General features: G+C 40.2%; 1 long non-coding RNA gene across 1 annotated transcript; it reads right to left on the bottom strand.

The window, feature by feature from the left end:
- Nucleotides 1-17,780: 17,780 nt before the first annotated feature.
- Nucleotides 17,781-22,512, bottom strand: LOC125457834 (uncharacterized). The gene is made up of 2 exons (XR_007248681.2): nt 22,403-22,512; nt 17,781-19,776 (listed from the first exon to the last, which is right to left on the bottom strand). It is a non-coding gene; the product is annotated as an uncharacterized LOC125457834 (long non-coding RNA).
- Between the last annotated feature and the right edge of the window lie 1,130 nt (nt 22,513-23,642).

The following is a 23,642-nucleotide window of genomic DNA, read 5'->3' as shown; positions in this document are numbered from 1 at the left end:
GTCAATTATGACAGTATTCGGCAAGAACTTTCAAAAGTTGATTGGGGGTGGATGTTTGCAGGTAAAGGGGCACCTGAGAAAAGGGAAGTCTTCAAAATTGAGATAGAGTCCAGGGTACAGTATGTTCCCATAACGGTGGGAGAGTACACTTAAGAAAGAAATCAGGAAGACAAAATAGGGACATGAGATAGTCTCGGCAAATATGGTTAAGGAGGATCCAAAGGGATCTTATAAATAAATTAGGGACAAAATGGAAACTAGGTGAGGAATAGGGAGCGGGCGCAGCTTAACATGTGGCTGCGCAGCTGGTGTAGGAGGGAGGGCTTCAGATATGTAGATAATTGGGATGCCTTCTGGGGAAGGTGGGACCCTGTACAAGAAGGACAGGTTGCATCTGAACTGGAAGGGGACCAATGTCCTGGGTGGAAGGTTTGCTCGAGTAGTTCGAGAGGGTTTAAACTAGTATGGCAGGAGGGTGGGAACCTGAGCTGTATACCGGAGGTGAGAGTTGATGCAGGTGAGGCAATAGCAAGAGGTAGACCAGCTAGTGGGAAGGATTTTCCTGGGAAGGAACCAAGGGATCAGTTAAAGTGTGTTTGCTTTAACACAAGGAGTATCAGGAATAAAAGTGATGAACTTAGAGCATGGATCAGTACCTGGTGCTATGATGTTGTGGCCATAACAGAGACATGGGTTTCTCAGGGGCAGGAATGGTTGCTGGATGTTCCAGGGTTTACAACATTTAAAAAGAATAGGGAGGGGGGAAAAAGAGGAGGGGGTGTAGCACTACTAATTAGGGAGGGTATCACAGCTACAGAAGCTTCCTTTGTCGAGGAAGATCTGCCGACCGAATCAGTATGGGTGGAAATTAGGAACAGCAAGGGAGTTGTCACCTCGTTAGGGGTTTACTACAGGCCCCCCAATAGCAGCAGGGAGATTGAAGAAAGCATAGGTCGGCAGATTTTGGAAAAGTGTGGACGTAGTAGGGTTGTTGTAATGGGTGACTTTAACTTTCCCAATATTGATTGGAACCTCCTTCGAGCAGAAGATTTGAATGGAGCTGTTTTTGTAAGGTGTGTTCAGGAGGGTTTCCTAACTCAGTACGTTGACAGGCCGACGAGGGGAGAGGCCATTCTAGACTTGGTGCTCAGAAACGAGCCGGGGCAGGTATCAGATCTTGTGGTGGGAGAGCATTTTGGTGATAGTGACCATAACTGCCTCACATTCTACATAGCTATGGAGAAGGAGATGATTACCAAAATGGGAGGATATTTAATTGGGGAAGAGGAAACTATGATGCGATTAGACATGAGTTAGGAAGCATGGACTGGGAGCAATTGTTCAATGATAAAGGCACTATAGACATGTGGAGACTGTTTAAGGAACAGTTGTTGCGAGTGATGAATAAATATGTCCCTCTGAGACAGGCAAGAAGGGATAAGATAAAGGAACCTTGGATAACGAGAGCAGTGGAGCTTCTTGTCAAAAGGAAGAAGGTAGCGTACATAAGGTGGAGGAAGCTAGGGTCAATCTCAGCTCTAGAGGATTACAGGCAGGTGAGGAAAGAGCTCAAAAATGGTCTGAGGAGAGCCAGGAGGGGGCACGAGAAAGGCTTGGCAGAACGGATTAGGGAGAACACAAAGGCATTTTACACTTATGTGAGGAATAAGAGAATGGTCAAAGAAAGAGTAGATCCAATCAGGGATAGCATAGGGAACTTGTGTGTGGAGTCTGAGGAGGTAAGGGAAGCCCTAAATGAGTTTTTTGCTTCTGTCTTTACGAAAGAAATGAACTTTGTAGTGAATGAAACCTTTGAACAGCAGGTGTGCATGCTGGAATGGATAGAGATAGAGGATTCTGATGTGCTGATAATTTTGTCAAACATTAAGATTGACAAGTCGCCAGGCCCGGACCAGATTTGTCCTCGGCTGCTTTGGGAAACGAGAAATGCAATTGCTTCGCCACTTTTGAAGATCTTTGCATCCTTGCTCTCCACTGGAGTCATACCTGAGGACTGGAGAGAGGCAAATGTAATTCCTCTCTTCAAGAAAGGAAATAGGGAAATCCCCGGCAATTACAGACCAATAAGTCTCACGTCTGTCGTCTGCAAGGTGTTAGAAAGGATTCTGAGGAATAGGATTTATGACTATCTGGAAGAGCATGGCTTGATTAAATGCAGTCAACACGGCTTTGAGAGGGGCAGGCCATGCCTCACAAACCTTATCGAGTTCTTTGAGGATGTGACTAGAAAAGTTGATGAGGGTCGAACTGTGGATGTGGTGTATATGGACTTCAGCAAGGCATTTGATAAGGTTCCCCATGGTCGGCTCATTCAGAAGGTCAGGAGGAATGGGATACAGGGGAACTTAGCTGTCTGGATACAGAATTGGCTGGCCAACAGAAGACAGCGAGTGATAGTAGAAGGAAAATATTCTGCCTTGAAGTCAGTGGTGAGTGGTGTTCCACAGGGCTCTGTCCTTGGGCCTCTACTGTTTATAATTTTTATTAATGACTTGGATGAGGGGGTTGAAGGATGGGTCAGCAAGTTTGCAGATGACACAAAGATTGGAGGTGTCGTTGACAGTATAGAGGGCTGTTGTAGGCTGCAGCAGGACATTGACAGGATGCAGAGATGTGCTGAGAGGTGGCAGACGGAGTTCAACCTGGATAAATGCGAGGTGATGCATTTTGGAAGGTCGAATTTGAAAGCTGAGTACAGAATTAAGGATAGGATTCTTGGCAGTGTGGAGGAACACAGGGATCTTGGTGTGCAGATACTTAGATCCCTTAAAATGGCCACCCAAGTGGACAGGGTTGTTAAGAAAGCATATGGTGTTTTGGCTTTCATTAGCAGGGGGATTGAGTTTAAGAGTCGTGAGATCTTGTTGCAGCTCTATAAAACTTTGGTTAGACCGCACTTGGAATACTGCATCCAGTTCTGGTCGCCCTATTACAGGAAAGATGTGGATGCTTTGGAGAGGGTTCAGAGGAGGTTTACCGGGATGCTGCCTGGACTGGAGGGTTTATCTTATGAAGAGAGGTTGACTGAGCTCGGACTTTTTTCATTGGAGTAAAGGAGGAGGAGAGGGGACCTAATTGAGGTATACAAGATAATGAGAGGCATAGATAGAGTTGATAGCCAGAGACTATTTCCCAGGGCAGAAATGGCGAACACGAGGGGTTATAGTTTAAGCTGGTTGGAGGAAAGTATAGAGGGGATGTCAGAGGCGGGTTCTTTACACAGAGATTTGTGAGAGCATGGAATGCGTTGCCAGCAGCAGTTGTGGAAGCAAGGTCATTGGGGACATTTAAGAGACTGCTGGACATGCATATGGTCACAGAAATTTGAGGGTGCATACATGAGGATCAATGGTCGGCACAACATCGTGGGCTGAAGGGCCTGTTCTGTGCTGTACTGTTCTATGTTCTACGTTCTATACGGAGAATAAGACCCTTAAAGATCAGCAGGGCCATGTATATGTGGAACCGCAGGAGATGAGGGAGATACAGATCGAGCATTTTGCATCAGTGTTTACTGTGGAGAAGGATTTGGAAGTTATAGAACATGACAATTTAGATAGTGACATCTTGAGAAAATGTGCATATTACAGAGGTGGCAGCACTGGACATCTTAAAACTCATAAAGGTGGACAAATCCCTAGGACCTGATCAAGTATACCCTAGAAGCTAGGGGAGTGATTTTTGGGCCCCTTGCCGAGATATATGTATCATCAATAGCCACTGGTAAGGTGCTGGGGGTTAGTTAAAGTGGTGCCATTATTTAAGAAAGGTGGTAAGGAACAGCTAGGGAGCTACAGACTGATGAACCAGATATTAATGATGGACAAGTTGTTGGAAGGAATCTTGAGGGACACAATTTACATGTATTTGGGAAAGCAAGGACTGATTAGGGATAGTCAACATGGCTTTGTCTGTTGGAAATCATGTCTCACTAACTTGATTGAGATTTTTTGACGAAGTAACTAAGAGGATTGATGAGGGCTGAGCAATGGACGTGATCCATATGGACTTCAGTAAGATGTTTGACAAGGTTCCTCATGGTAGGTTGTTTAGCGAGGTTAGATCACAAGCAATACAGGAGAACTAGCCATTTGGATACAGAATTAACTTGAAGGTAAAAGACAAGGGGTGGTATGGAGTGTTGCTTTTCAGACTGGAGGCCTGTGACTACTGGTGTGCCACATGGATTTTTGCCGAGTCCACTGCTTTTTGTAATTTATATAAATGATTTGGATATGAAAATAGGAGGTATGGTTAGTAAGTTTGCAGATCACACCAAAATTGGAAATGTAGTGGACAGTGAAGAGGGTTACTTTAGAGTACAGCAGGATCTTGGTCAGTTGGGTCAATAGGCCAAGGAGTGGCAGATGGATTTTAATTTAGATAAATGTGAGGTGTTGCATTTTGGAAAGGCAAATCAGGACAGGACTTATATACCTGATGCTAAGGTCCTGTGGAGTGTTACTGAACAAAGAGACCTTGGAGTGCAGGTTTATAGTTCCTTGAAGGTGATGCCTCAGGTAGATGGGATAGTGAAAACAGCATTTGGTGTGCTTGCCTTTATTGGTCAGTGCATTGAGTTTATGAATTGGGAGGGTTAGGGTTAGAAATCTAGAAATCTTGCCATCGAATGGCCATGAATGCTGATACTTTTAAGACTGAGACTGATTAAGTTTGCCAAACAAAATTCATCGAAAGGAATGGAGAAAAAGCAAGTAACTGAAGCTCGGCTGCAAACTGAGCATGATCTCAACGATTGGAGAATGCAGCTGAAAAGACAGAATGACTACAAATAGTTCCCTTGATATTGGACCCTTAAACTCAGTAATCAATTTTTCTGAATCTGAACACCACTGAGACAACCACACGTCGAGGCTTCAACAAAAATGGCTCAGAATACAACAAATGCATTTTGATTTTAATTTATTCCTCCATCATTTTTCAATAAAATTATACCCCTAAGCATAATTTAAAAATGTCCCGAAACAACAGTTTCAGGGTTTGTTCACCGAGCTGTGACAATGACATACAGTTTTATTGCCTCATCAATAGAGTTAGAAATGAACATGAAACATGAGCCTTGCTGTTTACAAAATTGGGCAAATGCTTCCCAATGTTACAACAGCTATTACAGTCAACAAATACTTTGAAAAGTGTGAAGTCCTTTGCATATCCTGAAGCTATGAACGGCTCTATCTAAATGCAAGTTCTTTCGTTAAATCCAAAAATTCTAACCTTTCTGCATGTGTTAATTAACTATTACACCATGAAATGGCCATGATTAGAGTTGAATCATGTTCATTTGGCACATTCCTGTAAAATGATGGTATCAAAACAGAACAGATTAGGTCAGATTATGTTTCATTCTGTGATATTCATCATGTTGCTGCATTCAAGATATTTGCCAATTTAATGTTCATTAAGTATGATAGCGTTTCATAAGTCTGTTAATACCTTAGACTAAAATATCTTGCTCCAAATTCTTAAACCAGATGGGGAAAGCAAATATTTTGACATGCAATTCTCATTTTTAAACTTGCAACGTTTGTCGGGCTCCAGTAGCAAACAGGTTATATTGCTGAACTAGTGACCAAAGAGACATGGATTTAGAAAATTTAAATTTAACTAAATAAATAAGTCTGGCATATAAAGCTAGCATCAGAGATGAGGATCAAGACAGGACATTAGGTGGGTTATAGGGAGATGGGTCTGGGTGGGATGTTCTGAGAGTCGGTGTGGATTTGTTGGGCTGAAGAGCCTGTTTCCACACTGTAGGGACTCTAAGTATAATAGTTTCATTTTCAAAAATTAGCAGAAAAGTGGCAATGAATTTAGGCTTATTCATTTACAGGATGTAGATGTTGTTTGCAAGGTCCATCCTTAACCACCTGTGAGATGGTGGTAGTGAGGCACCTTAAATGCAACTGAATGGCTTTCTATACCATCTCATATCAGACAAGTACCAGCGATATTGCTATCTGAAGTCACATGTAGGCCTGGTTAGGTAAAAATGGCAGATTCCCTTCTGTAAAGGAAATTAGAAAACTGGATAAGTTTTTACAGCAATTTGGTGGTTTCTTGCCACCAAATTGCTGTAAAAACTTATCCAGTTTTCTAATTTCCTTTACAGAAGGGAATCTGCCATTTTTACCTAACCAGGCCTACATGTGACTTCAGATAGCAATATCGCTGGTACTTGTCTGATATGAGATGGTATAGAAAGCCATTCAGTTGCATTTAAGGTGCCTCACTACCACCATCTCACAGGTGGTTAAGGATGGACCTTGCAAACAACATCTACATCCTGTAAATGAATAAGCCTAAATTCATTGCCACTTTTCTGCTAATTTTTGAAAATGAAACTATTATACTTAGAGTCCCTACAGTGTGGAAACAGGCTCTTCAGCCCAACAAATCCACACCGACTCTCAGAACATCCCACCCAGACCCATCTCCCTATAACCCACCTAATCTACACATCCCTGAACACTACGGGCAATTTAGCATGGCCAATCCATCTAGCCTGCACATCTTTGGATTGTAGGAGGAAACCTGAGCACCCAGAGAAAACCCACATAAACTCCACACAAACTATTGTCCAAAAGCAGAATTGAACCTAGGCCCTGGTGTTGTGAGGCAGCAGTGCTAACCATTCAGCCACCACAAAAGCACCTTTTGTCAAAGATTTCCATCTTGCACTCATTAGGATAATTTACAAGAAATACCAGTTCAAGGGTAAAACTAACATGTCAATCATTAATTGGTGCATCTCATGCCCACATCTCTACAATTTAGAGTCAAAAACTTGCCAACCAATCAGCAATCTCCTTTCATGTAGTATAAATATGTTTTCCCTTTGAATTTATATTCTTATAAATTGTACTGAAAGATGCAAACAAAAATCTTTCATTAAAAAAATCCGTTTCGCAGTAATACCCCAAGTTCTTTATTACCAAATAACTATTACTATTATTCTGGTCGGCATTCCACTGTGTTATTCATTCAAAGCTGTAAGTACTTCATTCCACACTCTCCTTGCCTTCCCTATTTCCATGTTGTGACAGGTTTCCTGCTCCTCATCACTATGCAGGGACTTCTGTTGTAGGTTGTGATCGTGAAAGCACGAGAACAAGACCTGGCAGTATATTTCACCAGAATTAAATAATCTGGTGCATATTGCTCAGAGACTTTGTCTAAACAAAGCACCAGTGATGTCAGACAAGGAACTGCACTAAAATCAAGGTCAGTAACTTCAGCATAGATGAAGCAAGTTAGACAAAAAAAATCTCAATTTTAATCAAAATTGGCTACAATTATTCAAGTTTTCAGAGGGAGAATGGATGGCACCACAAACAGTCAACTCTAAGAGTTGTTTCATGGGAAAAATCACTGAAAGAAATTCTTCCTTTTGTACTCTTTATCGATCAACTCGAGTGGCTGGAGCACTACTTGAAGAGGAGGAAAGCATTTTTCTACAGTCTGGCCAGTGTCACATCTCAGTCAATACCATCCATAAATACAATAACTGATCATCGATTCATATTCTACAGCTTTGTCTTTGCTGCACAAAAACTGAATACAGTATTTTCCTACACCTTGTCGTGCCCCGAAACATACTGTTGGGGCACAATGATACTGTCCCTGCCTCTGAGACAAGGAGGCCTGGGCTCAAGTCCTATGTGCTTCAAAAGTGTGTAATAACCTCCGAAAAGGTTAATTTCAAGAAAAAATAGATAATCACTAGAAAGAAAGAACAGGAGGGAAAAAAATGAAATAAATGATCCTGAATATTTTACTCTGTTTCTTCTGAATTCAACCTGCAGCTGCTTTGGGTGTTTTTATCTGGTTAGATCACAGCTTGGAATTACCCAGCAAAAGTAGCAAATTAAAATGCATTATATTATTTTACACATCACAAAGTGGAGAGTGGAAGGAGAAATTTAGAAAAAGGCTACATTTCCTTTGGATATGCATATCGAAACAGTAAAGTTTATAATTTATACGTATTTAAATGGTGTATTTTGTAACCTTGGTTTTAAAGTCAAGACTTATTGTATCACCTTCAAATTGGATTCATTATTTTCTACAAACAGAAAATTGAGGTACCCATCACCTCCCTAAGTTTTCCATTCTCCTCCAGCAAATAGACTTTAAAAATTTACCTCAGGCATCAGCTTTCAATTTGCCTTGGCCTATCTCCTGCTCTTTCCAACCTTGATGCTCTCCTACACCTGCAGCCTTGAGTTTCTCATTGATTTTGCACAAAGTTGCCACAGGAACCTTTTGACAAATAATCCATGCTCTCAGATGAGTTTCTTTTCTCATTTGGCTTGTGGTTTGGAATTACCCATGACATCAAATTCCCCGTTGGTTGGCACAGAATAAGCACATGCCGAAGTTAAGAATCAAGTGGAGAATAATGTTCTCAGCTTGGGACCAGACATGGTGGGGGAAACATGTTTGGAATGGCAGCAGTTTCAGAGGCACAAGTTTCATAACTTTTAACAACTTCTTCTATCATTTTCAAATTGCTGCTGGACCCTTATCCTCAACAGATGGAGGTAGTGGTGTATTGGTAATGTCACTAGGCAAGCAATCCATAACACCAGGACAACATTCTTGGGAATATGGGTTCAAATCTCACCATGGCAGATGGTGAAATTTCAATTCAATAAATTCTGGATTAAAGAGCTGGCCTAACAGTGACATGTGACCAATGTTTTAAGAACCCATTTAGTTCAGTAATGTTTTTTAAGTAAGTAAATCTTACATGATCTGGCCTATACGTGACTCCAGACATTTATTCTTAACTGTCCTCTTGGAAATTAGGGATGGGTAATAAATGTTCACATCCTGTGAATAAACACAAAAAAAAGGTATAGGTAGAGATTCTGGGTCAATATTGAAGGCTGACAGGGAAGCAAAGTTTCCACTTCAATAGGTGTTATCGCATTGAATAGGCTTAAAAGGCCACGGCCAACACTTGCTCTTAATTCCTATATTTTTATAGTATTTCAAACATTCTGGATCCTGATATTCGTAATTAACTGACCTGGTCTCAAACTATCATGGTCATCCGTTTCGCCATGGGGGGAGGAAAATCAAAAGCATTTTGAGATTCGAAGAGAAGATGACATAATAAAATGTACTTCCACATTCAGCGAGATAGGCACATGTATGGTAAAAAAAATTGTGAATACTTTCTCCAAATTTCACTGAGAAAGACCAGTTTTGTCTCATTAATGGCAGGCAGCTGCAAGTTTAAGGTTTATCTTAAATGCCAAATCCAGCAGGAAATAGTTTCATCATGCATTTCTAACAAATTGACCGATGTTTCTACTAACCGGTAATATTTGTAACTGTAACACAGGCACCATACGTATATTAGAGAGAACATTCTCACCATACAGAAAGTTGTTTCTTTTTCCACTGTGTATGGTCTATCTGGCTGTCAGAAAGTTAAGGTACACTAATTATATTAACACACTTGATGTACTTAATGAATATTCCCAGCATCTCGACAACTTATTCACAATAATTTTGACCCACCACAAACAGGTCTTTGAGTAAAGTTTAAGCCAATTTAAAAGAATGTTTGGTGATTTTTTTAAAAACTGTCAAATGGACCTGCATCCCTCAGTTTGCCTCCCACCCAGAGTTTGATCCTGTTTATCACAGCAAACCAAGAGTAAAATTGTTTCTGTTTTAAATGGGCTTAATATAAATTTTAATAATTATTCTATTAATAATATATACTCCAGATAAGAATATGCATCTGATGAGAGTTATGGAAGAAACTGATCCTGGTCATGTGCTTCTCCAACAACGGCTGTGTATTCCACACTCATTACTCACAACTAGGTGATTTCCAGAGTAATCTAATATACGCTATGTATTCAGTTACAGGATTAGTTAAATGTTGTTTTATTTTGGAAAAACATAAACAACCTCTAAAACAGTTAATAGTCTACCCTCTATGCTTTTAAATTTGTTCTGTCAAAATGATAAAGAAGGTTAAAATCACCAAGGCTCCAGCTTTTGTTAATTTCTTCCTTCCATTCATTCTGTCCAGTTTTGCTTATGAGCACAAAATGTAATCAACACTTGCTGTTTTCAGGAAGTTACAGACAGCCGCATGGACTCAATGGCCTTCTTCTATGCTGTGATGCCTCTGTGACATCTCGAAGCTGATGGAAAAAAGCTGAAATATTATTTCTAATAAAAACAGAAAGTGTGGGAGAATGTTTCAAGTCCAATATGATTTTTTGTCTTTGACAGAAAAATGTCGAAGTACTGCACCTAAGTGATAAGATTGCCCGACATTTGCTCCAAATTCTGGGTGTCAGACCTGTAATGTTGACTCTGTTTTCTTTCCACTGGTGTTGCCAGACCTGCTGAGTTTCTCCTGCACTTTGTTTTTATTTCTGATCCCTAACATCTCTAGTACTTTCCCTTCATCTGAGATCACTTGTTAAGCTGCTGCAGCAAACTCAAATGATGAAATGTTTTGCTTGTAAATAAACAAAATTGTTTCCTATAGGTCAGGAGTCATTAATCAGAAAACACAGATTTAGGGCAATTAGTAAAAGACCCAAGATGAGAGCAACATACTTCTTACTCAGTGAATTGCAGCAATCGGGAAGATGCTGCCTGAAAAGGTGGTGAAAAAGATTCAAGAGTAACTTTGAAAGGTAATTGTAGAAATATATGAAAATGTGGAACATTTGAAAGGATCGAGAGTTCCAGAATGAATTAAATTGCTCCTTGAGAGCATTCATGCAGGCATAATGGACTGACCTGCCTTTGTTAATGTTGTATCATGCAAAGATTGAGTTAATTCCATCCCCTCACACTATGGATGTTTTCCTCAATATGTCCTTACACAGACCTTTATTACTCATCACTATAATCTTCAACCTTTCTGGAAAAATAATTTTAAAATTAATTGAGATTTACAAAAGCTATAAGGTGAAATGATGTTAATTATTCAGTTTAATTCTTGACCAGTGTAATTTGAAAAGAAGTGCTGTTAGTTTACATCCTTTTGAAAGCTCAGTTCTAGAATTTCCCTTGTATTGTCCTCTCTTATAATTAAATATCAGCTTGATTCTTTTTGGCTCGGATCCCTCATTCCCAAAACTAAATGAACACCGGGCAGTCAAAGACATTATGTTACTGTATGAGACGCCGTATTGTGGATGGCTCCTTATAGCCTGGTGGAACACTGGACCAGGGACGGGAAATGGAGTTTGACATTGGCGAAGATCCTTATTAGCTGCCTGTGAATTGCTCCATGACTCTACCATGAAATCGGAAATAATGCATCTAGGTCAGAGAGTCACAGGGTTAAGTTGAAATGGTCACCTTAGCAAACAAAATAAACATTTTGTTTTTCCTTGCAACAACCAGAACATACAATGTCATAGTCTAAATGTTTCTGACTGAAAACCCAATTGCATGCTGCCACATGGTAATACCAACACTGGAGTAGCTCAAGGGATCTAGTGCAATTTGAATTAATGCCTTCTCCTGCCTCACATAAACTGAAACAAGACAATCGGCACCAAATAGACAACCTTGGTTCATTCCCAAGGAACACCTTTGTAATATTAAAATGTATATAAATAATTTTAATAACAAGAACCAGAAATGAAAACCAAACCAAAATCATGAGTGTCCAGTTGGCCAATCAGCTTCTAAAAACGAGAGATAGGTGAACATTGCGTGTGCTGGAAAGCAAAACAAAACACAAACTCACCCATTTCTAATTTGATTAGCATTGTTAGTGTCTTCTGGTATTTCAAATTTACAATATTCAGTCTCATTTTTCTCCAAGCTTGAAAAATACTCAGAAATATAACTAATCAGTCAAGCAAATCAACACCTTGGCTAGGAGGCCACATCACAAAGAGCAGAACTTATTAAAGAAACCCAAACTCTACAGAGAAAATAAAGAAACTCCAAATGACAATGTACTATTTCAGTAAAGCACTTACTGAAATGCTTTTCAGAAACATTCCAGATATCTTCTTTAAATGAAACTTTGACTTCTGCAAACTTCAATAAAATATTTTGTCAGTGAAGCAGTGCATATGCAAATACAAAATGTTATGCTGAATCTCTTAAAGGGTTTAGTATCTCTTAAGTGATATAAGAAACTGTAACTTACTGTTGAATGTGGGACTCTGGTATGTACTGTAGTGGTGAAAATGAATGCGGCTGAATATTCATCTCATTAGTCCTCGCTTCAAACTTTTGATGAAAACATATAAACTATAAGCAGACACTTAGATGCACAGAATAAGCTGTATCACTCGACAGGCCTTTCCTCTTTATTTAAGCCCTGTGTTCATGGGCTGCACCCTTTCTTGGCCTGGCCAATCACAGCTGGCTACTAACTAGGACATCATAACCAACAGACACTGATGATTGGACATCCCATTCCCTCTTCAAGGTCTCTGACAAGGACTAACAACGCTAACAATACTGGTTCCGTTGACCACAACTCCAGCATTGAAGTGCTGAATAAGTCAGTCATCAGTAGCATCTTTCATGAGAAGAAGGTTCAATTGTGACTTGCACAATATTTTGCACGTTATTACTCTGTCAGCTCGAGATGACTGTTCATCCTGTCCATTGACAATCACTAGTTGATGCGGTCTCTGATCAAGGCTTCAACAGATGTGGTGCAAGGACAGCCTGGGGAATTTTGCTGTCAGCTCTGATATTACTAAACCTGCTGCAGTGTGGTTTGCAGCAGTGTCATAGACAGGGGTGCTACTAACAGTTAAAGATGATTCCATTACACATTCACGGCCTTGTAAATAAAACCCCTTCCCTGCACTCGAATAGTAGCCCGTAAACCAAGGCCAGCCTGTGGTTTTCGCCACAGTATGATTCAGTTACTAAATTAAAGGTGATTCCTGGAGAGAAAGAGAAGCTAAATCCAAGTTTGCAATTCAATCAGCCCATTTAGGCACTGCACCCTCGGCAGAAAGGGAATCCTTTATCTGACCTGCCCATAATGCAGTTCAGCAGCTGACAATACCAGCAAAATGCCACGGGCATGACCAAAATGAAGACACTAAGGATTCAGAGCAAATTCTGGGCAGTCCTGTCATCCAGAAAAATTTCCCTAGCCCATACCAGAGTATCAGGGTTATTTAAAACTCTTCTACTACAACCTCACTGATATTCATAACATCTGCAACTATGAACCTTTCAAGAGAGAGAGCAAGGCATTGAAATCCTGAACCAACTCTGGTTCAAACAGCACTCAGACCAATGGCATCACTTGCTCCGTTATCCACACAGAGAGTGAGATATGTGATAGCTTCAGCTGTTAGGAGACTTCAGAAATTTTTTCTGCAGTTAGAACAGAACAGTAGAACCGAAATGCATGGATTACAGAGAAAGGCTTGTTTAGGTTTTATAGGAAGGCAATGACCTAGTGGTATTACCACTAAACTTTTAATCCAGAAACTCAGCTAATGTCTGGGCACCTGGGTTCAAATCCCACCATGGCAGTTGGTGGAATTTGAATTCAATGAACTATCTGGAATCGAGGTTCTAATGATTACCCGGAAATGATCGTCAGGAAAGCCCATCTCATTCATGTATGTTACTTACGGAAGGGTATCTATCATCCTTACCTGGTCTGGCCTACATAGTTGACTGGTAACTGCCCTCTAGGCAATTAGGGAGGGGCAGTAAATGCCAGCCCAGCCAGAGAAGCCCACATCCTGAGAGTGATTAAAAAAAACTTTATAAACACAGCCCACAAAACATGTTTAATTGAATAAATAGAAGTCTCAGTGAATAATTTGCATAGCTTTTCCTTTTGGTCTATTTTTCAATGTCTTTGTATGCTTCATAGGGAGGTGGGGATGTAGCGGTATTGCAACTGGACTAGTAATCCACAAGTCTAGGCTAACGCTTAAGGGTCATACATTTAAAAGCCACCACCGCAGCTATGAATAAAATGAATAAAAATCTGGAATTCAAAGCTTTTCCAAGCAATGCTGATCATCAATGGAAATCAAGGGGAAAACTCTCTGCGGGCACATAGGAAGATTGGTTGTGATTTTTGAAGGTCAATCCTTCAGCTCCTTGGGGTAGTGTCCTAGGCCCAAACATCTTCGGCTGCTTTATCAACTCCAACAACACTCAGAGTCTGGCAGCATCTGGGACAAAGCATCTCACTTGATTGGCACCACACCCACAAACATGCAGTCACTTCACTCTCAGTGCTCAGAAGTAGCAGTGTGTGCTATCCAGAAGATGCACTGCAGAAATTCACTGAAGATTTTCAACAGCATCTTCCAAACCCAAAACTAATTTCATCTGAAGGACAAGGGCAGCAGATACATGGGAACACCACTATCTGCAAGTTCCCCTCCAAAACACTTAACATCTTGACTTGGAAATATATCAGCATACCTTCACTGTCACCAGAAGCTAGAATTCCTTCCTTAAGTACAAGTGGGTCTGTGTACAACACATGGACTGGAGTGGATCATGAAGGCAGCTCACAACTATCTTCTCATGGGCAAATAGAGACGGGCAATAAACACTGGCCAACCAGTGACACCCATTGCACAAGCAAATAATAAAAAAAACCATTGTTGAAGATTTTTGCAACCCATCTGGTTCACTAATGCTCTTTTCAGAGGGAAAAATTATTTGGCCTACATGTGAATTGAGACCCATAACAATATGAGTCATTCTTAACTAGCCTTTGGAATTGTTGAGCAAGCCATTTACTGTAAATAATTAGACTCTAGCAAATGGCAAGGACTACTGATGCTGGAAGGCAGAGTCGATAAAATGTGGAGCTGGAGAAGCACAGCAGATCAGGCAGGATCAGAGGAGCAAGAAAGTCGACGTTTTAGATCTGGACCCTTCATCAGGACTAGCGAGAGGACAGTGTGGTCAGAAATACATGGGGATGGGGTTGGGCTGGGGGATAGATATTTGGGGTAGTGATAGATGGATGGAGATATGGGGCTATGTCAGGTCAAGGGCACGAGATGTGGGACATTAGACTCTAGTCAGGTAAGTGATTACAAACCATCAGCATAACCAAACCCTACAAAGGGTCTTGGGAGATAGTGGTAGATATGTATCATAATATGTCTGAACAGGTTGATTAAACATATTAACAATATGACATATTAAAACTCAAATCCCATTATAAACTTTCCTGTGTGCACGTGTGTGCGTGCACACACACCCACTGCAAAAATTAGATTTTAGGTGAGGAAAACTGGCAGATCAATGGGTTCATGGGTTGCTGAGAGGATCTTGTGATTCTTGTTCTAGTCAAAACATTGCTTTTTTTCCATCATCTTTCTTCAGCCGCTTCCACTGGTTTGCAAGAGACTTATGGTGAAGGTTCACCTTATCAGTTGTTGTCTCTGACTTAACAGTTAAAAGTCAGCACCTTCATCAACTGTAAGATGAACTGATTTTTTCAGGTTTAAAATGGGTTTCAACTGCACAGAACAGAGCAACAGCTCCTGAGCTGATGGAGATCCAAAAATTTCTCTCTATATCCTGTATCCAGCCCTACGCTGTTCAGTCAACTGACAGCCAATCTCAGTTATAGTAGGATAAAAAGCTTTTATCATCGATATGTGGTCGCTAGTCCATAGGCCAATCAACTCCTGGTTGCCACCCAGCTGCATCTGTACACAGAACGCCTCAGTTCCAGTTGGTCTGTAGTCACATCAATTACTGCCTCTTCAATCAGCTTTTTACACAATGCTTGCCATGAGTTTCAGGTCCCTTTTCAAAACAAATAGCAATCCTTTAAAAAACTGGATTCCAAACCATTCTTTCTCATTTCAGTCCAATTTAATAAGCACAATAAAAAGCCATGCTATTCATAAAATAAAGGAGATATCAGCATAAAATAAAATTCTCTAACATACAAATGCACTTTTAAGGGAAAGAGATATAAACTGTCACTTAAATTTGTTATAACAAAATAAAGCCTTCTGGATGCTGGAGATCAGAAACAAACAAGTGCTGGAGAAACTCAGCAGGTCTGGAAACATCTGTTAAGAGAAAACAGGGCTAATGTTTCAAATCCTTTTTCAGAACCAAAATTTGCTAGTTGCTAAAAATATATTTTGAGTTGCTTAAATTTCACTGTGTGTTTACTGTGTGTTCTCCTCACCTGTCTGGACTGAAGATCAGGAGGCTGAGGCAGTAGTTACTAAGCAGGTTCCTCGTTGTCACCACGTATGGCTCAGTTCTTGTTAACAGATATAACAATTCTCAAATGATTATTCCCTCGTACAGTGGGGTGCAACAGCTTGTGTCTCACCACTTCCGTGGGTTTACATCTGACTGTGCAGAGCAAGACTCAAAGCCTGTCTGCCCATGTTCTGTGCTGTCAAGAATTATAGACCAACCAACCACCACAACTACATTATCCCTTCATGGCATTTTCTATAACAGGTTTGTGACCAACAGGCAAACACCATGTGGATCACATTTTGAGATGGTCACACTCTCGTCTAGCTCTGGTGCAAGGCTGTTTTAATCAGGGGCCTGTTTGGTCGGACCACGATTGTTTCTTTTCAATGTATTTCCCTCCACTGAATGAGGCTGGTCATCATGAATAATCCAAATACAAACGCTGGGAGGTTTTTCAACTATTGGCAACAATAGAGTCCAATTCCATCTTTACTCAATATACATTCGCACTTTAAATTCTAGCATTGACCAAAGGCAACAGACTGGCTTTGGAGTGACAGGCTGACTTTGATGAAGAACTCAATTTCAACACTCAAAAGTAAAATCTTGGCAAATTCTAGGTATTAAACCTGACAGCACTGCTAAGAGTAGATATTACACAAGCTGAATAAAACCAGGAAGAGTTACTCATGGTTTAAACCGACTATCCCAATCAGATGTCAGTGTCAATGAAACGTTACAATGTAATATCCATCAGCAGCCCTGTAAACAGTGTTCTGCAACAGAAAGCCACCAGTTACTCTGGGTTTCTGGTTACTACTGGTCTCTGTTTTTTGTTTACTATTTAAGTTTCTCTTCCATTCAAGAAGGTGAGGAGTCCGACTCAAGTCAGGCCTTATCTTGCTCACCTAGGCCCTACCTGCTTATCTAGGCAGTCTTTATCAGAAGCCTGAGCTTTGGGAGACTATTTGATGGGAGCATTTGGGAGAGTCATATATGATGTTGCCCTTATATAACAGGCAATAAATGTTATTTTATCATTGAGGATTTGGAAACTGGGACAGATATTGTGAGCACGACAGGGGAAAGCTGTCAAACAGACCAGACGCTGGTTGCAGCTCATACTGAGTGTAGCTTTGAACAGCTGAGTATAACCCTTGAACTTCCTAATCTGTGTAGAAAGACTTGTTTTGTTATCATGTCTTTATAGTCTCAGAAAGATTCCGATGCGCTTCACAGTTGGTTAAATACTTTCAGTTGTGGTCACTAGTTCTGTACTGGTGCTTGACACCACAATCTTCCCACTGACAACAAGTCACTCAGTCCAGTAGCAGCCTATATATTTACATTTAGCAGAAGCAGAAACTGTCAGCACTGGAACAACTTGGTACAGAAGCTAACAATGTAAAGCATGTTATGCCTTGCTGGGGCAGTCTACTGGAAATCAAGCCCCACTATTCCCAGAGTTGTCACAAAAATTAAGCATTCTATTAAAGCACACAAAGGCCCTAATGTAACTATTAGATGGGCCCAGGCTAGCAGAAAGCATGGACTAGTTTCTGACCCCAACAAGAACTCATATTTATTATAAATAAATGATTTTATCACTCTAGGTAAACAACTGAATTCTAAGGACCTTGAGTAGATTTGTAGCTCGGGTTGTGTATGCTATGGTTGGTTCGCTCGCCGAACTGGTTCATTAGTTTGCAGACGTTTTATTACCCTGCTGGGTAACATCATCAGCGCATGAAGCCAATACACCACTGCAAAGAAAAAACAGAAATGAGGTAACCAATTCCAATGGACCCCAGCATTTAAATACCTGGCAGGAAAACAGCACAGCGCTTCATCAGAGGCTGCGCTGATGATCTTACCCAGCAGGGCAATGAAACATCTGCAAACTAACGAACCAGTTCGGTGAACAAACCAACCATAGCAACAAGTGAATTATTGACATCTAACTCTACAAGTTAAAAATATAACCCTCTTTTTAATATGTAAATAGATGCAGACAAACAAATAAACATTGGTTTCACCAATGGAGAAAAAAAACCCACTGGGAATCACAATTCAATAGCACCAGTCCACAGGATTCATTGAGATTGCAAGGACTCTCTGTTCTTCAGTCTCCTGTCTCCAAGTTCTTTGAATTTCTTCACAGGAAGCACAGTGTGATTAGTACGCTAACTGTAAAGTCTCTCAGTTACTTGTTAAAGACCACAGCTTACAGCAATGGGTAAGGGAATATGACTGGTTTTCTTCATATTTCAGGCATTTTACTGCAGAGAGATAGACATACCACCATGCCTTCCAAAGGATCAAAGGTTTATCAATGTTTTGTTTACCCCAAGCTGTCAGCTATCCAGGAACCAGTGAGAGACTTATTGTCAGGCTGATGATCTTCAACCTCATTTTTGGGTCACAATTGCACAAACAAATCTGTAACTTATTGACAGCCAGATCCCAGTCAGCATATATACCCTGGTGACATAATGGTTCTTGTGGCATAGTGGTAGTGCCCCTACATCTGTGTCAGGAGACCTGGATTCACATCCCATCTACTCCAGAGATGTGTCAAAATGCACCTGAACAGATTGATTTAAAAAACTACACATTTGTAGCAACCATCCACAAAAAGCTTCCCCTCCCCACTGGATGAACAAAATAGCAGTATAAATACCACACACAATGAGTTTCAGGAACTTATTTTTAAAAGCACAGGAAGTTCTTCCATGATCCCTAGTTTTAAAACAATCCCTTTCTCATTTTAGACAACAATAAAAGATACAGAAATTAGATGATAGTCTTTACAGGCAATAAAATGAACACCAATAGAAATATATATTCACAAGGGGTGAAGAGTGCAGTGTGACACTGTGACATGGACAACAGCAATGTGATATGGGACCACTGACACATATGTAACATATATGGTAATTAATAAAACACTTGCATAAACTATCAAACACTTGACATGAACTTAATAGTTTTTTTGAGATTGAAAACTAGTGTGAAGTCATATTGGACTTGAAGTGTTAGCTCTGTTACACTCTCCACAAACTCTGCAAGTCGTACTGAGTTTCACCAGCACTTTGTTTTTATTTCAGATCATCAACAGCTGCAACATTTTGCTCTTATTACATGGAGAATCTCAGTTTTTATGATCTTGTCCTGCCATTTTACCATGGATCTTGATGCTTCTTGTGGAGAAGTTCAGAGCTTTGATGTACTTACAGCTGACCCAGGATCCTACACAATTCAGCAGCTTGGGAAAGACAGTGGTCGAGTGCAGTTTATTTCATCTTCAGCTCAATGTCACACTGTTTCCTGATACAATCGTGGTGTTGGCTGTTGATAGAATTTGTATTCCTACAGAACATACTTTCAAGGTGTGGGAATCTTTCTACAGCCTTGTGATTGGTGCTGTGAAGGGTAGTGTCTGGTTCTTTCTCACTTGTGCCTGGTGCTGGTTGAAATGCAACCTCAGTATTGAAGGTACTGATTTAGAGACCAGTATTTTTTGACAGCACACAAGAATTTGGTTACCACACTCTGCGAAAAATCAGAGAATAAAATAGCAGAATTATTACAGCTCAAATTCAGCCTTCAAGTATATTATAGATTTCTAAAATAGCAAATCAGCCAGTCCCACCCCTGACCTCTTTCCCATTATCTTGTAAAAATTCCTTTTTGGATTATTATTTAATTATCTTTGAAAGCCTGAACTGAACCTGTCCAGAACATATTCACAGTCTGAACCACTCACTGCATGAAATGCTTGAAATGTAAAATACTGATAAACTTGCTAAAATCTTCTTCATGCTACCTGTCAAAATAGCATTTTATGTCATCAATAAGTTAGAATTGTGCCCTTTGCACCAAGTCTAAATGATTTACAATATAAATTATAAAATAGACACTGCAATGATACTGGCAGAGGAACATCACTTCCAACCTTAATCCACATAGCAATAATAACTGCAAACAACTCTCCATCCCTTTGTGATGCATTCAACTCTGTCTATCTATTTTCTGCTCTCATATTCTCTTTCCTCCCCTTCACTCTAACCCACTTCCCCACCCCTACCCTCACCCGCAAAATCATGGATAGTTCCCTTTGTAGACGAGAATCAGCAAACAAAAACTGTCTGGTTTACATCCATTTTTAATAGAATATATTTTAAGTTTGGATTTTGAGCTAGTAACTCATGGGTTTTCTGTATGTCTGAATTAATAATTAACTGCTAAGTACTTCTGTAACCACATTATTAAAAGAAATCATAGTTTATGAAGTCTTCATCAGGCCACCTATTGGGTTCTTGTTTTCTTTACAATATTACAACTTAGTAAAATAGACCATTATACTCTGCAGTTTCTGCTTGAACTTTCTTGACTGGGAATTTTATGAAGCTTAATGTCATGATACAGATTGTGTGTTAGGGATGTGCTTGCAAGTTGTTGCTATGCTTCTCGTGAACAGTATGCATTGCTGTTGTTGTACATTGTTGGTGCAGGGACTAAATATTGAAGGTGTAGCATGGCATACCAGTAAACAGGCTGCTTTGACATAACTAATGTTGAGCATCTCACGTGTTGTTAGAGCTGCTCCCAGGTTGACCTGGGCACAGAATTCCATCAGACTGCTGCTGTGCCTCATGGATGAGGAGAGTCAGGTGGGGAGGTGCTTGCTTCAGTTTCTGATCAACGGTGATGCCCAATATATTGACCACAGGATTCAATGATGGCAATGCCAATGAATGTTAGGGGGTGATTCTCTCCCTGGGGGAGATTTTCTTTGCCTGACAACTGGTGTGTGAATGTTACTTGCCATTTATCCATGTCTTACTACATTTAGACAAGGACCACTTCAGTATCTGAATACTCAGAAATGGCACTGAAATTTTGCAAAAGCATTAGCAAACATCTGCACTTCCGATTGGGCAAGACAGGTCATGACTGATCCGATAATTCTCAACTTCACTTTCCTGCTTCCCCCCCCCCCCCACTTAAATAATCCTCATTTCCTTTAGTGATTACTGATTTGTTCGTGTCCACCTTGAATATACTTAACAGCCCAACCTTCACAGCCCTCTGTGGCAAAAAATTTCCACAGATCAACTACCTTCAGAATAAAAATTCTGTTCCACGTCTGTTTGCCTGTCTGTCTTAGGTGCCGGGTTTGCATTACCGCTCAAAATACAATCCACTCTACATATGAGTGTTAGAGCTTTCCCGCACTCTAGGTAACACTATGTGGACATGCCTAATTAATCTGCAGTCAGGATCCTGACTATTCTCCTTGCCCCATTTCAACTCTGACCTCAACATCCCCCACTCCAAAGAAACATGATCAGCACTAATTTTTCATTCTGGAAATTCACGACCTTTTGGATTCACTAATTTCAAACCTTAACATCTGCCCCAGTTTTTAAAAAAAAAATCAGTTAGCAGCTGCAAGTAAGTGGCTCTGCTGTTGATTTAACCCTTACTGCCTACTGTATACAGACAGACATTAACTTTGTTTTTACTTCTCACCCTCCCTTCTTTCCATCTCTGAACCTAACATAAAACCTGTTTTACCTGGAACATTTCCCAGTTCTGACTAAAGCTCATCAACCTGAATTGATTCATCTCTCCACCAATATAGTCTGGCCTGCTAACCATCAAGGTGTAGAGGGATGAACACAGCAGGTCAAGCAGCATCAGAAGAGCAGGAAAGCTGATGTCTTGGGGCTAGACCCTTCTTCAGAAATCTGAAGAAGGGTCTTGTTCCAAAACATCAGCTTTCCTGCTCCTCTGATGCTGCTTGACCTGCCGTGTTCATCCAGCTTTACATCTCGTTATCACATTCTCCAGCATCTGCAGTTCCTACTATCTCTTGATAACCTTCAACAACATTTTCTGTTTTATATTCCTCATTGCTGCTACATTTCTTCTTTCTAAAAGATGTCTGGATTTTAACACAAAAGCTACAATATGACATTTTCTAAACAAGGTAGAACACAAACTACAGTTCTCAGCAAAAAATTAAAACAGTCCAGATCTTACAACATAGTCAGGAAGCAAAACTACTTCCCTCAATTGTCATTAGAGCCCTGCTTAATAGCAGTGATAGAAATCAGGGGAAGGAAAGTGCCTATATTAAGAATGTGAAACTTATTTCATTAAAAATTCCAACCTGACAAGAGTATCTTCTTCCACTCCTATCCCCACAATTTTCTGGTTTAACTTACAGGCTGGGTCCAAATTTGACCTTTCAATTTTCTGACGCCTTAAGGTCAACTTTCAACAACAATCCTTTTGATTGGCTGAAAGAAACATCTTAGGAAAGAGGTTTTCAGCCAATCAGAAGACCAAATTAAACAAATCCTGCCCAATCTCCAGAAAGAGGTTCATTGGAGGCAGGATGAAGCAGTTTGAAAGATAAATTAAGCAAAATCTGACTTTTAATTTTGAATGTTTGAGGTATTGTGAAATTGTTGTTAATGATAAACTGGGAATAACCAAATCAGTTCGACTGATAATAGCAAACTCCTTAAAATCATCACAAAATCAATATGGCCAAGGAAAGCTGTGCAATCCTGTTTCAATCACTCACTCAGAAAGTGTTATAACCTCAAATTTGTTTGAGTAAATTTGAATTGGAGACAGCTCAAAACTGGCTCACCCAGTGGATTCCTGAGATGAAAGGTTTGTCTTATGTGTAAATGTTAAGTATCCATGTTAAGTATCTATTAGAGTTTAGAAGAATGTGAGGTGATCCTATTGCGATGTCCAAGATCCAGGGTTGGAGGAAGGTTGTTTATGATTTGATGAATGTGAAGAGGTTGCTTCCCATTGTGAGGAAATCTAGAATTAGGGGACACAATTTAAAAATAAGAAATCTTATCATTTAAGACAAAAATGAAGATACATTTCTTCTTTTTGAGTGTTTGTTAGTCTTTGAAATTCTCTTCCACAGAATCCAGTGGATGTTGGGTCATTGAATAGATTCACTGCTGAGTTAGACAGATTTTTTATCTTCAATGGAGTCCATGGTTATGGGGAAAACAGGCAAGTGCAGTTGAGGCCATACTAGATACTACTTGCCATAGGAGGCTGTGGAGGTCAAGTCACAAAGGTAGTGAAGACAGAGATACATAGGTTCTTGTTTAGCAAGGGCTTCAAAGATTATGAGGAAAAGACAGGAGAATGAGTTTGAGAAACACATTATCCATGAAATGCAAAGCAGAGTCAATGAGCTCCATGGCCTAATTCTGTTCCAATATCTTACAGACTTACGGTCTCCACAGATACTACCAGAACTGTTGAGTTCCTTCTGCTCTTACTGTTTTTATTTCAGATTTCCAGCATCTGCAGCATTCACTTTTATTTGCTGGTTGTAACTGCCATGTTCTCTTCAGAATACTATCATGGGA

This window comes from Stegostoma tigrinum, chromosome 14, assembly GCF_030684315.1.
Source record: "Stegostoma tigrinum isolate sSteTig4 chromosome 14, sSteTig4.hap1, whole genome shotgun sequence".
NCBI classification, from domain to species: Eukaryota; Metazoa; Chordata; class Chondrichthyes; order Orectolobiformes; family Stegostomatidae; genus Stegostoma; species Stegostoma tigrinum.
Note: the sequence above shows the minus strand (reverse complement) of the source record. Positions and strands in the feature narration are given on the sequence as shown.